The sequence below is a fragment of the Leuciscus leuciscus genome, assembly GCF_965113295.1.
Source record: "Leuciscus leuciscus genome assembly, chromosome: 18".
Taxonomy (NCBI): Eukaryota; Metazoa; Chordata; class Actinopteri; order Cypriniformes; family Leuciscidae; genus Leuciscus; species Leuciscus leuciscus.
Genome location: NC_138742.1, coordinates 38,406,056 through 38,422,138, shown reverse-complemented (window position 1 = coordinate 38,422,138; position 16,083 = coordinate 38,406,056). Strand labels below are relative to the sequence as shown.

At 38.8% G+C, this 16,083-nt stretch overlaps 1 long non-coding RNA gene across 1 annotated transcript; it reads right to left on the bottom strand.

Moving 5' to 3' along the window:
- Positions 1-62: 62 nt before the first annotated feature.
- On the bottom strand, positions 63-14,840 carry LOC309480407. Its single transcript, XR_014199636.1, has 3 exons — positions 14,646-14,840; positions 13,805-13,971; positions 63-219 (listed from the first exon to the last, which is right to left on the bottom strand). It is a non-coding gene; the product is annotated as an uncharacterized lncRNA (long non-coding RNA).
- Between the last annotated feature and the right edge of the window lie 1,243 nt (positions 14,841-16,083).

Genomic DNA, 16,083 nt, shown 5'->3' with positions numbered 1-16,083 from the left:
ATAATGTGGTCAATCCAGCCTTTTTCCATCATTCTAGTTGCTTTGTTAAATGTTTCCTCCAACTTCATGGCAACACAGTTTGCCATTCTTCCTGCTGATTGCAAGTGTTTTATCACCTGAAAGTAAGTCTCTGTCTTGCAAAGAAGGACGTCAAGCAAGTCATCCAAACGCCGATTTCTTATCCCAGATAAGAATTGGTATTTCAGTCGATGGAAGAACCTGAATAAAAGAAAAACAATTTATAGTGCCAAAACAAGTTCATAATTATATGTGGAAAAGTTGCAACGACAGTGATATGGAGCTAGAATTGTGTCTTTATTACATGCAAGAAAATAAATGATCTGAGAGAAAAAAAAAAAATTTGAGAGAAAAAGTTATCACACTGATAGCAAAAAAAGCATTTCATGAGAGAAAAAAGAATATTTGAGAGAAAAAGTTTTCATACCAATAGCAAAAAATAATAATATTTGAGACTAAAAAAAGTTTTGAGAGAAAGTATTTTCTCATAGAACATAAAAAAAATATACATTTGAAATTTTTTTTTTTTGGAGAAAAAAAATCTCTCTCAAAATACTTTGAAAAAAACTCTCAAATATATTTTTTGCTATCAGTGTGAAAACATTTTCTCCAAAAAAAAAAAGTGTTTCTCTCGAAACGCTTTTCTTTGCTCTCGATGCAATTTCTTGCTCTCGTGTCAGATTTTGCTTTCACTGTGAGAATTGTGTCATGGGCGGGGCCACGTTCCTATTGGCCAGTCGGGTGAGCATCGTCTTGTCTTTGGAGTCGAACTGAATCATTACACCATTGTTCGGTTCACCTGCATAGATGCCGCCTCTGCCTCATGACTAGTTGAGTTGAGCACGGACACTCCAATGTTTGGGTAAGATGATGACACACAGCTGGCTGAGCAAGTTCAGCATCACTGAAGATTAAACATTAAAAAATAGCACTCATATTCATGAATGAATGTGTATTATATTATTTGCTTGCTAATCGTTAGTAAAGCTAACCAGTCATCATGCTGCATACTCACCTGGTTTATACTATTTTTAAATCAAATGCCAAATGAATGTTTTGATTTAGATAGCTTCACGCCTTATTTAGTGAGTAGTGGTGCAACGGATCATCATCGATCCGTGATCCGTTCGGATCAATATCTTCGGTTCGGCACTCACGTGATCCGCGGATTGATTGATGAAAAAAAAGTTGTGCGCATGTTCAGTCCACACACAGCGTGGTCATGGCGAGCGTTATGAACCGCAGAGAGCGTGACGCCTCATTCGCGCCGCAAAACCTCCAGACGTGCGTAAACGCGTCTTTACATTGACTTCACATTGAAATCACTCGCGCCAGACGCTCTATTCGCGTTTGGTGTGAACGCAGCATGGGTGACGGCGAGAGAGAGAGAGAAAGAGTGCCTGCGAGTGCGAGCGAGCAAGGTAATACGTTGTCAAATATGTTTAAACTTAAACGAACTACACAAGTAGTTATGTCTCTTTGTATTCATTTGTCCTGTTATTGACATAGGCCTAATGCGCGTCATTGACAAAATGCGCAACCAGATGTTCGAATAATTCGAATATGTGTTTTTTAGAGGGAATATTCGAACGTCATTTTTGAGCAATTTTGACAGCCCTATATGACAGTGGAAACACATAAAGCATTGGTCCATGTTTAAAGGAAGGAGATGCCTTTTTATGTTGCACTTTAAGTTGTTTTTCATTAATTATGTTAAAAAGAAGATATTATGCCTTGTGCACTTTAAGTTGATTTTAATTTAACAATTTAAAAGTGTTAATAAAAAAATTAAATAAAATTTTGCTGATCCGAAAAATGATCCGATCCGTGACTCTGATCCGAGAAACGATCTGAACCGTGAGTTTTTTGATCCGTTGCACCCCTATTAGTGAGTAGTGAGCTAGTTTCTACCTTTGCACTTGCTAGCCTCAAAGCACCTGAAGAGTAACTGCTTGTTCATCATATAACATACAACCTCCTGTATAACTATCAACTAACGTTAGTAGCCTATGCATGGAAGGTGGCAACCCTATAGCTAGCTAACGTTAGACAGTGATTGATATAACGTTTGAAAGTGTCCCACCTAGTTTTGTTTAAAATAAGTTAGTCTTTGTATGGTTGTTGCACATGTAGCTTGCAAACTCAGCTACACAGGGCTTATTCTAAATATTTTTTACCATCTAGCCGAGGTCTAGAGCTGACAAGGTAAATTGCAGGTCTAGGACTAACTCTTACATTAGCAACCCACGAATATGTTTGTGCCTGTACTGTCATAATAATTATTTTTTCTTTTAAATCCCAGCATGGAAAACCGACCACAGGTACCATTCAGAAAGAGGATGTCCAGTGTCCTATATGTGGCATGTTCTTCCCCGTCCTGCTTATCGAGGAACATGCTAGCCATTGTGGCCAAAGGTAATGGTTACCTATTTCTTAAAGCTCTGTCTTCTGTGGGGAGAGGGGTGGGGTGTCTTGCTGTGTGCACTCAGGATGTTGTATGTATTGCTTTAATTATTTAATTATTTTTGTTGAATGATATGGGGATAGCTGATATGGACTGGATTTGTAAATACATTAATGCCTTTATTCTTATAGAACTGAGGACACAACCTCACCTGAGAGGGAACTCCATACTGAGACAGATGATATCTCATGGTAAGTCCAATTTTTTATTGATGTAGCATGTAAGGGATTGTTCACTCCAAAATGAAAATGCACCCATTATCTAGACACCCTTGTGTGAATGGAACTGCCTTAACCTGCCTTTCCATGGACACAAGGGTGACTAGATAATGGTTGAATTTTAATTTTGGTGAGACCTCTACCTTACTGTATTTGTATACAATGAGAGGGTTATTCAGATGTGGTATTTTTCACAGTGAGGAAGATGTGATCATGTGGCTCAAATCAAAAGTGGATACCAGCAAGACCTTTGAGCTCTGTGTGTCTCGAGATAATATGTTTGAAAGGGGTCTGAAGTTATGGAAGCGCAACAAAAAGGCTACACCAATTAATCCCTTGCGGATCAAATTCCTTGGAGAGGCAGGGATTGATACAGGGGCCCTTAGAAAAGAGTTTCTGACCAGTGAGTAGTGGCCATTCATTAGTTACTTTTAAAAAGGGAAATGCATTTAAAAACCAATTTGACGATATTATACAGTATAACATTTGTGGTGTCTTGTCTAATGATTTTAATTGTTTTGTTGTTGAATCTAAGCAATGGTATCTGGGATTGAGCAACGCCTTTTTGAAGGTGGGAAGTCCAAAATGCCCAAATATTCTGTGAATGACTTTGATGAAGAGCTCTTCAGGTAGGCGATTTGCAGTGATGGGATTTGATGGAAGGGAGGGGGGGCAATCAGTTATACATTGCTTTCTTTTTTCATGAATTTGTAGCCTTTGTTAAAATCTTTAGCCTAGTGATTAAAAAGCTGGAAGTTATTTGTCTTTCTGTTTTAACTCCCATGTTCTCTTTTATAGGATTGCGGTTGAAATCTTTGCTACAAGCATTGCCCAAGGTGGACCTGCACCACGTTTCCTCCAGCGGTGGTGCTACAACTTTCTAGTATCTGGCAAGCTCTCATTGGATCACGTCCTGGACCCGAGCTTATCACCGCTAATAACAACAGTGTGTTTAAATTTTAACTGACTGGATTATAAAACAGTTTTAGATGTTTTGATAATTGTATTATACAATTAAAGTTCACCAAACTATCCTCGATAATGATATTACAGTTGAATCAGCTCTTTGTAAACTTTTTTCTTAATTTGGTTTAAGGTTGCAGAGGCGTCCGACATGACTGACTACATTGCAGACATTATGGATTGTGGCTATACTGGCAAGATCGACATGGAACACAAAGAGAACATTCTAAAGTAGGCGCACTGTAAAGAATACTTATGTGGATATAACTGTCTGGCAAAGGAAAGGTTTGCTTGCCCTTGGAGATTCATGATTTTTTATTTCTTTGTATTCAGAGCAATCGGTCTGCATGTCATGACGAAAAGAATGCCCATGCTTCAGCAACTCCGTGAGGGCTTGGACATCTACAGCTTCTCCCAAGTGATGCAGGCAAAGACGGAAGAGTGCCGCAGTCTGTTCGTCGCCGGAGACGACGAGTCGGTATGCTGTCCAATAGTGTTCTATAGCATAGTTGTAGGCCATGTTATTTCCTTCATGAAAAAAAGAGGAAAGAGACTGCTGCATTCCTTCCTCAGGTAAAATTAACGAAAAACAAGAAAGTTGCTCATTAGAGTCACGGGGAGGTATCCAAGGTGAATAAGAAAAATATGGTCCTAGGCAGCTCTTCAAGAATGTTTAAAATGCCTTTATTTCAGGCGGCTTAAAAGCCGACATCAGGCTGAAGCATGTTGATGATTTGATGATGTAAGCCACATGAAATTAAAGCGTTATACACTTTCTTGAAGAGTTGCCTAGTTGGACCATCTCTTTATTATACCATGGTATGTCCTTTCTTCCTTCTGCTGCTTCTTCGGGCACTTTTAGAAGAATGTAATGAGTTTCATTATGTTTTGATCGTAGGTGGACTCTCATTACATCACTTCCCATCTGGCGCCGGAGATGAGCGAAAGGGGCTGCAACAAGGAGTCCCAGATCCTTGAACACTTTCAAGACTTCCTCCACGAGCTGGAAGGTATGTCTACAACTAGTCATTGAAAGTGTTGATTGTGATTTAAGATTTCCACTCTAGGGGTCTGCAGTGGTGTGGTGATCTAAGTATCAGGTGTCTGATGCAGCTGCTCACCAGAGACCAGGATTCAATTCCCGGTCCCGCCACATTTCAAATATGTCTGGATTCCATAGGGTAGTCATATGTGGGCCGCCACTCCAGATGGTGTTTAGTTTAATTTTGGCATGAGTGTTTTTGACTCCACAGCAACCCAGTCTGGTGTTTTAGTTACGGTGTTAAAATGCTTTAATGAGCATTACATCATATGTAAGCCTATATATACTCACTGGAGTTTTTTTTTTCTAGTTGCTGAACCAGATGCCACGTCTGAAGACATCACAACTGTACCCTCAGTGATGCAGTGGATTACGGGTCAAGCCCACAGACATCTTCTTCTTTCTGATCGCCAGAAATTCAAGATCACAGTGAAGTTTGACCATGACTGTCACAAGATGCTTAACCACACAATCTGTTATCCAACAGTTAGCGCTTGCACAGACACCATAACATTCCCTGTTGCACACGTCAGACTATGGGTCTTTCAAAAACATCATGACAACAGCCATTAAATATGGTGCAGGATTTGATAGAGCGTGATGCATTGTGTTTCATGTTTGTAAGCCCACGTTATATCCTCGAATATGTCCGGATTCCACAGGGGAGTTGTGAACTTGCATAGCATGGTTTTAACATACTGTTCAGGGTAAAATTTGACCAATTTTAACATTTGTGAGGGTTAAAGATTGTATCAGTGATTACAGGCCCAAAAATAAATGATCACATTCATCTATTCTTTCCTAACGATCCGCTAGCTGCCTGCCCCATAAGCATGCCGTCAAAAAAACGCGTCTCTGTTAGCAGCCTAGGCTCTGAGATCTGCACACAAAAACAGTTGGTTTCACCACCACTCAAAACCAAAATAAAGTGTTCCAACCAATCACCGACAGGGGTGTGTGTTGTGAGGTTTTGCGCTCGTGCACGGCTGCCTATGACGGCTGCACACGAAAACCTCACAACACACACCCCTGTCGGTGATTGGTTGGAACACTTTATTTTGGTTTTGAGTGGTGGTGAAACCAACTGTTTTTGTGTGCAGATCTCAGAGCCTAGGCTGCTTACAGAGACGCGTTTTTTTGACGGCATGCTTATGGGGCAGGCAGCTAGCGGATCGTTAGGAAAGAATAGATGAATGTGATTATTTATTTTTGGGCCTGAAATCACTAATACAACCTTTAATCTATTGTGTTTTTAGTTGTCATATTGTAAGACACCCACGTTGCTTTTTGTTTAAAATTTCATTCACCAATGTTAATTAACAAGAGAAAAAAATTGTGACAGCACACCTTGAGGATTTTTTGGAAATCTGTTCTTGGTGATTTACAGTTTAATGTATTGTTCCAGATATGCTTCTGTTCGATTGGGAAGACTTTTATTATTCCTAGACTTATGGTCTTTTGATAGATTTTAAAGATCATAATAGTTGATGCTACTGTGTGAGTGAGGTTCGATGCTACTGTGTGAGTGAGGTTCGAGTAATGTAGTTGACTTGAAGTTATGCCAGCACATTTTCTGTTCTCGTGCAAGGCTGTTCTCAGACATTCATGTAAAAGGACATTTTCTGTTTTCAAGGACTATAAACCACAATGTTACTACACATATTTGCCTTTTGTCTGTAAAACCATACATATCTTTGTTTCTAATAAAGAAAATGGATAAATATGTATAATAAACTGTTTGGACCACTGGCCATCATTGGGTTTTCTGGAGGGAAGGGGTCCATCAAATAGATAGATATGACTGATTTATTGAATTTAAGTGTCATGCTTCAAAAAGCCCAGCCCATATGGGCTTACAAGAAACTCCAAAGAGGTCAAATACAGTGTTCAATAATACAAAACAAACAAATGCTATGTTTTGTAAACTGCTTATCCAGCTCTCACATAAGGAATGAGACCAATTGAAGAGCATGCATATAGATATCCCGCCCAAGAGAAGAGGACTCTGCAGTGGGGTTAATATCTTGTAAGGCAGCAAGAGCCTCAGCTGACAAGGGGCATGCAGTTTCTGGTACTATGACTCCATGTTCTGGATCAGCACCACAAGCTTCCTGGTCATGCAAGTGTTCCATCTGTAATAGAAAATAAAAAGTCAAACAAAATACTATTATAACAATTGTCTTCTAACGTACTGTGAGATTGAATATTCATACTATGTTAGGTCGTAGTTATCTAGATACTTCATGTACATGTAAACCCGCTTTAAAAACTAATGTACTGCATGCGGCAATGTCTGGGACAAACCTCAGACAGATCTGGCTCTTGCACCGGTACTTGCATCCTCCCAATTCTCCAAAGCTGATTAGGGGTCAGGTTTGCCTCGGTCCTCAAGGGGTGACAATTCCATGTCTCTACAAAGTTTTGAAGGTCTGCTTGTAGACGTGGAATGAAAACATACCCAAGACAGAAGAGGTGAACAGCATTTGAGAGGTCTACAAACCCCTCTTCCTCCAAGGTGTGAAGCATGTTGTAGTACTGAGATGTTACAGCGTTCCACACATCTCTCCATAGTCGTTCCACTCTGCAAATAAGTTACATGGTAAAGTGGTCAGTTGCATAAAAAAAAACACTAGTATGTACAAATTTATATTAGTCTGGCTACAAAAGTTAGAATCCAATTGACTGACAGTTGGTCTAGTATAAGGGAAAGCGTCTTTTCCACTCTAAATTTTAATAGACTAATCAGCGCCATGAATTGTAATGATTAGCCAATCGACACCAAGGGCAGAAGTAATGCTTTTGTCAAAACGGTAGTCTGGCCTAGTATCAGCTGTGGTGCCTGTGGCTTCTTGTCTATTCCGCTAGATACCAGTCTACTTCAGGCAATACCTCAAACGATATCTGTAGAGCAGTTCTTCATGCCTAAAAATAACAGACAAGGCTCCCCCCAGGATGTATATGTAATACCCCCTAGTTTGGGGACTCGCAATCAGGTTACTATCAGGTGTCAAGCATAATCAGGCTAATTGTTGGGATGGATGTAGCTAACTGTAGGTAGGATGCAATGTGAACCCTGGATTGAGAGGAAAGTAATAACATAGACCATCTTCACCTTTGGTTGTGGACACTTTTCCCAGCTATAAAGCTGCCACGACCTGTTCCTCGCACAGTGAACATGGATCTTGCTATCTCCACATTTTCTACGCCTTGGTCACCACGTACTCTGAATAAAAAAAAGAGCATTGTGAGATTAATTTGAAAACAATACTATTTGAAACTGGAGGAGGGAGAAGGTCCTTACTTACCTTGATGGCCATCCATGTTTCTGCACACTCTCCATGAAAAACCTCAAACCAGTCTCTGCCTTATTATTCCCAGCCGCATCGAGGTACAAAACCTGATTGAAGATAGGAATTAAAAATGTTAGATTCCAAGCAAAACTAAAAATGTAAACCAGTAGTTCAATTTAAAAATGGTAGTTAACTGTACCTTCCGAGAAAATCCATCGATACCTCCGAACACCACTATGTTGTACCTTAAAATGTATCAGATTGGATATTATCTCTGTAACAGGCAACCACTGATAAGAAATATGCAATTTTCTAATATCCACCGTAATATGCTATTTGAACATCACCCCATCCAACACATCATAAACCTAACTAAAGTGTTTCCCATCCATAGACCAATGTGTGGCGCAGCACCACAGAATCAACATCAAGGGCCACAAATTGATTCCGCTTTTTTCCCCCAACGCAATTTTGAAATATAAATATTATTACGTTCATTCATATCGGTGAGTAATTCTCAACATGAAACTTAAAGACAGGTCTTCCTCCAACATAAAGTCCAGGTATTCATATGAGCAACTAATTCTACTGGCCTGCCCTGTCATGTATGGAGTTAGGCTGAGGAATGAAACCAGGCAGGGTTCTGGTAAAAATGTTTTTAGTTGTCTTCTCTTAAATAACTTACTTTAAAGAATTAAGATTGAGCGGAGTAATTTCAAATGCTTCTTGTAGCTTTACAATTGTCTCAGCAGGTGACTGAAGAACAACAGATAAGCATACAGGTGTATATTTAACATGGCAGCTTCAGAAAGTGTGTGTTTGAATGCCGTCTGCTGCACACACTCTGACCCTGATGACAGACTCCACTGACTGCCACGACACCATGACACTCGATTCCCCCACCAGCGCCAGAGGGGCACCACAAATTGCTACCTGTTCTGTGGGGAACACTGACATAACCCTCATAAACCGAACATTAACTTCACAATGCTTGAAATCATATTTGTGCAGTAAAAATGGAGACAACCTCATAAATAAAACACTACCTGATCAACTTGTGATTGGTGTCAACGTGGACAAGAGACAATGAAGCTGGGACAGAGTATGTCCGTCTGGCAATGCATGTCAACTGGATCATTCTTGAGATGATGCCTGCTCCATCAACACGCTGCAAGGATGACTTGACTCTACTCCATGTGACACGGTGTCCCATGGCCAGTAGAGCCCCTTTCACCAGCCTATATCCAGCATCAGGCATTCTGGCCTTTATGGATCTCACCTTAAAGATAGAGTTTAAAAGGTATTAAGTCACATATGGCCACTCTGTGATTGGTTTATCCAGTTCCATCCTCCATCCCTACCCCACAGAAGAACTGTTGAAAAAAAGAATGAATACCATGACCAATACTGACCATGCCCATTTAGGAGACATGGTGGCAAAAGCTCTGGTTGCAGATTTATCCATCTTTAAAGTAAAAATATAACTGGCCTAATGGATTAATGAAAAAGATTGATTTTTTATGGCATCATGAATTTATTGTCATACTTGCCTTCATATCAAGGACACAATCGGGAATGTCAGAGTAGCTGCTTCTGACTGAGAGACCATACTCTCTCATCCTCCTACACAGGGTGGATCTTGAAATACCATGAGCATTAGCCAGAGTGGTCAATGGTAGGTTGGTGCTTAAAAGACTTTCAATAACATTCCTACTGATACTCAATCTAGGTTGCCCCACACTTCCATTCCACTCGACTACAGCTACATTGTCAACTAAAGGGGTGACGGGAGTGTTGGAAAGCAGAGCCTTGATCACCTCATTGAGCTGCTCAAAGCCAACTATAACACATTGAGGAATATCCATATAAGCAGCCCCTGCCCGTAAAAACTGCAGTTCCTGATAGGTGATGAAGTGGAGATATTCAAAATCAACAGGCTCCCTACTGATTACAGCAGCCAGTCTATCCCTGGCCCTTCTTAATAGCTGCCACCTAATCGATTCCTGCAAGAGGGAAAAAAAGAAATCAACAAGGAGATGAAGTGCAGATAGGCTACAGATAATTCAATGTTTGGGTAAAGAGGGCCTCATACCTCAACTCTACACAGTAAATTCCCCAGTGTTAAATTAACACTGCTCAGAGCACATATGGTCCCACTCTACATGGTGTTAAAGTAACACTGAAGCAGTGTTAAAGTTAATGAGATAATTAAGTGATTAATTGAGTGATGATTGAGCATTATTGACGACACCTGATGTTAACAAGCAGAATCACTGAAGGAGAAAATCTCAAATTGTAAGCCACCGTTATGGTGATGGGTGTTTGCTTTAGTTGGGCTCTTGACCCTTAAATTATTAACTTAAGTTTTTGTTTGATTGCTGTATCTGACTTACAACTGCCAGATAAACAAATAAAAAAAGTGATCTGATGGTGATGGTTATGTTATGACAATCGTCATTTTAACTTTATGTTTCTGATTTATGTTGTTGGTTACAGCACAACTGTGATTCTGCATAAATATCCAGAATTTTAGATATAATATAAAGGATTTCTTAAAAGTAAAAAGAAAAAAAAACTTTTTTTTATAGCCACACACAGACATAAAGATTCAGTCTATGCATCTCAACAATGGTGACAATTGGGAAAAGTAAATTACATAGACAATTCAGATCATAATTTGTTCATACCGCAATGCATGATGGGAGCCATTAATGAGTTGTGATTGGTGGCAGCCACTGCAACATGTTTTATTATTGTCACCATTGTTGGGATTCACAGGCTGATTATTGATGTCTGTGTTTCTAAATTAATACATTTGAAAGTGTTTTGATCAGAACAATGTTTATTAAATATATTGGATTATAAGAAAAATGCTGATAATCACATACTGTAGAATCAAAAAGCTGCTGCTGAGAAGTTACCTTAAACTATCTCAATAAGTTTCATTTTCGGATCACAGCATGATTATGTCAAAACATAACCAACACTATCAGATCACACTTTTTCTTTGTTCATTTGACTGTTATAAATCAATAACAGCAGACAAACAAAGTCTAAAGTTAATAATATACAGTATGGGTCAAGAGCCCAACTAAAGCAAACACCCATCACCATAGCGGTGGCTTACAATTTGAGATTTTCTCCTTCAGTGATTCTGCTTGTTATCATCAGGTGTCTTCAATAATGCTCAATCATCACTCAATTAATCACTTAATTGTCTCATTAACTTTAACACTGCTTCAGTGTTACTTTAACACCATGTAGAGTGGGACCATATGTGCTCTGAGCAGTGTTAATATAACACTGGGGAATTTACTGTGTAGGAAGGTGTTGCACAGTCTCGGTTTCATGTGCATCAGACTGAAAGGGATTATGCATGTAAGGACACCTCAAAAACATATTGTGTGGCAACAGCACTGAAATAAACTTTGCAATGGCTTACCGGAGGTTTTGTGCGGTCACTGCGGTGATTTTCCATGCTGGAAATAAAAAGCAGCAAGAATGCACATTACAATGACAGTAACTTTTTTATTGTATGTGAACATGTACATTTCCTCCATTTATGGGTACCATCTGCCATTTTGAGGACCCACAGGTGTTTCTAATGAATTGATTGCATTGTCTTTGAAGTCTATGAAGTAGAGCCAATCAGACAAATGAAACAGCTGTGTGGGTATTCGAAATGATGGGACTACATGAAAAATAAACCCATGAATGGAAGTCACGTAAAGATATTTTGAACTCTAAAGTGTTTGCTTACATAGTTACATTATAATTATAACCAACGTTAATGGCAGTGTTTCCCTCAAAACTTTTAGAGACAATGATGGTTGGACCTCAGTTCAGGGGAATGCAAAGAGGGTCCTGGGGTATGCACCCCTGGCCGGAAATTTGTACATGTTTAAGTCAAATGCATCATTCTGGTGCACTCTGAGAGCAACATTAAGAGGTTAAATTTATGCTGCTATATTTATAGCATATATTTCACATATGCATCGCCTTCATGTCAACTTATCTGTATTTCCTCCATTTAAATTGCATAGCCTAAGGCAAAGATTTTAGAGCGTATAGTGCTCTATTCATGGGTTTCATCAGGTCCCTTTCCACAGGTGTATAAAATCAAGCACCTAGATTATGAATGCAGACTGCATTGTGCTTGATTAATACACCTGTGGAAAGGGACCTGATGAAATCCATGAATAGCCTACCTACAGTGAGAGATACAGATGCTAAACACATTAATAATAATCATTTTAGGTTATAGTTCAGTTATAGGTTCAAACAGGAAATGTATCATATTGACCTTAAAACAAAATAGTTTATTCTGAGTCCATGACTGATCATGGAGTAAAACTGTACAGAAAGTTGTATATGATGAACTAGGGCTGGGCGATATATCGGATGACATTGTTATGTGCATCTCGTCAGTCAAGCCGATTCTTTGATTGTCCATTTACTACAGTAAGTTCACTGACAAGCTGAGCCATATCGCATTAATTATCGCAGGCGATACGTCTGTGATAATGAAGGGGAAATTGCCCCGGTTGTCAGTGAACTACGAAACTAGTGAAAACTTCACTTACAGTGAAGCTATCTAAATCAAAACATTCATTTGGCATTTGATTTAAAAATAGTATAAACCAGGTGAGTATGCAGCATGATGGCTGGTTAGCTTTACTAACGATTAGCAAGCAAATAATATAATACACATTCATTCATGAATATGAGTGCTATTTTTTAATGTTTAATCTTCAGTGATGCTGAACTTGCTCAGCCAGCTGTGTGTCATCATCTTACCCAAACATTGGAGTGTCCGTGCTCAACTCAACTAGTCATGAGGCAGAGGCGGCATCTATGCAGGTGAACCGAACAATGGTGTAATGATTCAGTTCGACTCCAAAGACAAGACGATGCTCACCCGACTGGCCAATAGGAACGTGGCCCCGCCCATGACACAATTCTCACAGTGAAAGCAAAATCTGACACGAGAGCAAGAAATTGCATCGAGAGCAAAGAAAAGCGTTTCGAGAGAAACACTTTTTTTTTTTGGGAGAAAATGTTTTCACACTGATAGCAAAAAATATATTTGAGAGTTTTTTTCAAAGTATTTTGAGAGAGATTTTTTTTCTCAAAAAAAAAAAAATTTCAAATGTATATTTTTTTTATGTTCTATGAGAAAATACTTTCTCTCAAAACTTTTTTTAGTCTCAAATATTATTATTTTTTGCTATTGGTATGAAAACTTTTTCTCTCAAATATTCTTTTTTCTCTCATGAAATGCTTTTTTTGCTATCAGTGTGATAACTTTTTCTCTCAAATTTTTTTTTTTTCTCTCAGATCATTTATTTTCTTGCATGTAATAAAGACACAATTCTAGCTCCATACAGTGAATGATATTAAAGGCTGTAAAGCAGAAATCAATTTAAATTCACTAGGGTCTTATTTTACCTTTCGGTAACACTTTATTTAGATAGTCCACTTTAGACATTCTACTAACAATAAGTAACTTTGCAACTACATGTCAACTAACCGTCATTAGAGTATTAGTATACTGTATGCTTAATATCTGCTAACACTTTATTTTGATGGTCCCCCAACAGAAATTCTTCTGACTATAAGTAACTTGGCAACTACAAGTCAATTTATTCTACTAACCCGAACCCTAACACCTAACCATAACCTGACAGTCTACTGACAGTCTACTACAGTATACTAATACTCTAATGAGAGTTAGTTGACATGTAGTTGCAAAGTTACTTATAGTTAGTAGAATGTCTAAAGTGGACTATCAAAATAAAGTGGAACCTACCTTTCTATCAAATTGTTGGTCTCTGAATTCCCATGGTTATAACAACGTCCATAATCAGCCCATCTATGACTTATTGGTTCCCAGTACCTCTGGAAATAATTGCAAAGCTCTTTGTAGTGAGAAAATTCCTTTAGGAATTTTTTTGCCACTCTGTCAAAGTCAGCCTTCTGCAATTAACAAAAAGAGGTATAGTGAGTCTACAAGCAAAAAAGGCAACAACATAAAAGCTTAGTAATATACAGGATAAAATATCTATAGGATTGTATAATATCTATAGTATTTAGCCTTTTCTGTGGTTTTTAAAAAATATTGGATGAATGGAACATGAACATGAATGGAAAAGTACACAATGTATAGTGAAAAAAACCTCTTGGTAAAAAAATGTAAGGTGCAAATGGTATAAATTCAAACATTTCTGACTTAAAGGGATAATTCACAGAAAAAATGCAATTTCTAACATCATTTACTCACCAGGTGTTGTTCCAAACCTGTATGAGTTTCTTTCTTCTGTTGAACACAAAATAAAATATTTTAAAGAATGTTGGTAACCAGACAGTTGACAACACCCATTGACTTTCTTGGTATTTTTTTTCTTCTACTATGGAAGTCAATAGGGTCCATCAATTGTTTAATTACCAACATTCTTCAAAATATCTTCTTTTCTGTTCAACAGATGAAAGAAACTCATACAGGTTTGGAACAACATGAGGGTAAGTAAATGATGACAAAAAAATTGTTTTTGGGTGAAAAAATTAAGCATTCAATTATAAAAAAAAAACAAAAAAAAAAACCATTATACATATTACAATAACATAACCATTACAATTTAAAATTCAAATACCATAGGACAAGCTTTCATTTTTTTGAAGTAATCAATAATTTCTTTACGGATACTTGAATGCTGTGGCCCACTAACACCGGAATCTGACTTCATCAACCACCGAACAACGGCCTGTGAACCAGGACATATGTAATGGATTAATCAAGTATCATTAAAATTATGAATCATTAAATTTAAGGGGAAAAAACGTCTTACTTGGAGTACATGGTACCAGCAAAGAAGAACATCAGACTCAGGGAAAATGTCATTCAAAGCAATTATTTCACTCATGTCTTTGTCAACCATGAAGCACCTTTAAAGAAAAAGAAAAGTAGGTTAACTTGTTCAACACTGCTGGATCCATTCCCCCAAAAGCAGTTGATCCCCCCAATAGATCAGTTCCTTAATAAACTTGGTGGCTTAGGGAACAAAGGTTGTAGCCTCTGAAGTGCAAGCGTAAGGGTTTCTTGCGTCTCACTGCTTGTTATTATGTATGCAACAGGAACTCCATGGCCATGGTCATCTCTCACAAGCAGTGTAAAAAGTGGAAAGGAATATTGATTCACACAGTGTGTGGCATCAAAAAACACAATGTTACTCGCATGGTCCTGTAAGTCTTTTCTCATGCACTCCGTTTGGAGAACAATCATAAGGTCCTGATCCTTACCCAGTGGCTGATGAAATACAACATTATCTTTTAACCCTCTAAGCGACAAGACGTCTTACTTAATAAAACAGGCTGTAGATCCTAATATGGTGTGATATCTCATTTGTATTCCCTACCACTAGATGGCAGACATATAATACTTCAATTCAAGACCAAAATGACGTCATGTTCCTATTCAAAGTGTTGGAGGAAACAGCAGAGCAAGTGAGCGATCGTGTCATTGATGCGGAAGCAGTTCAGTTCAGAGCGTCTGAGTAAATTGTGAGATTTGTGAGAGAAAATCGTCAAATGGCTAATAAAAACTTGTACCGTGAGGATGTGTTGCTAATGTTATTCGCCGATTCTGACTCTGAAGGGGAATATTTGCCTTTTGGAAATGACGATCGGCCGTCTAATGATCGCGCTTCTCCTGGTACAGTAACGTTACATCTTTGCCGTGCAATGGTGCCGTCCGCGCTTCTCCCGGTACATCTGTGCCATGCAATGGTGCCGCCCGTGCTTCTCCCGGTACATCTTTGCCGTGCAATGGTGCCGCCCGCGCTTCTCCCGGTACAACTTTGCCGCGCAACGGTGCCGTCGCGCAAGGCGCGAGTGTTCACGAAGCACAAACAGATCATTTTTGACCATTTGCCCAACGGGGATGGGGGTGGCAGGGGTGGACGTGATCTTAGTGTACATAGGAGAGCTGTTGCTAGAGGTAAAAAAAAACCCACTCCATATATATTTTTTCCTGAATATTACTGATGAACTGATCAAAAAGCAGGCTACTGTTCACATGTGTTTTACTACTAA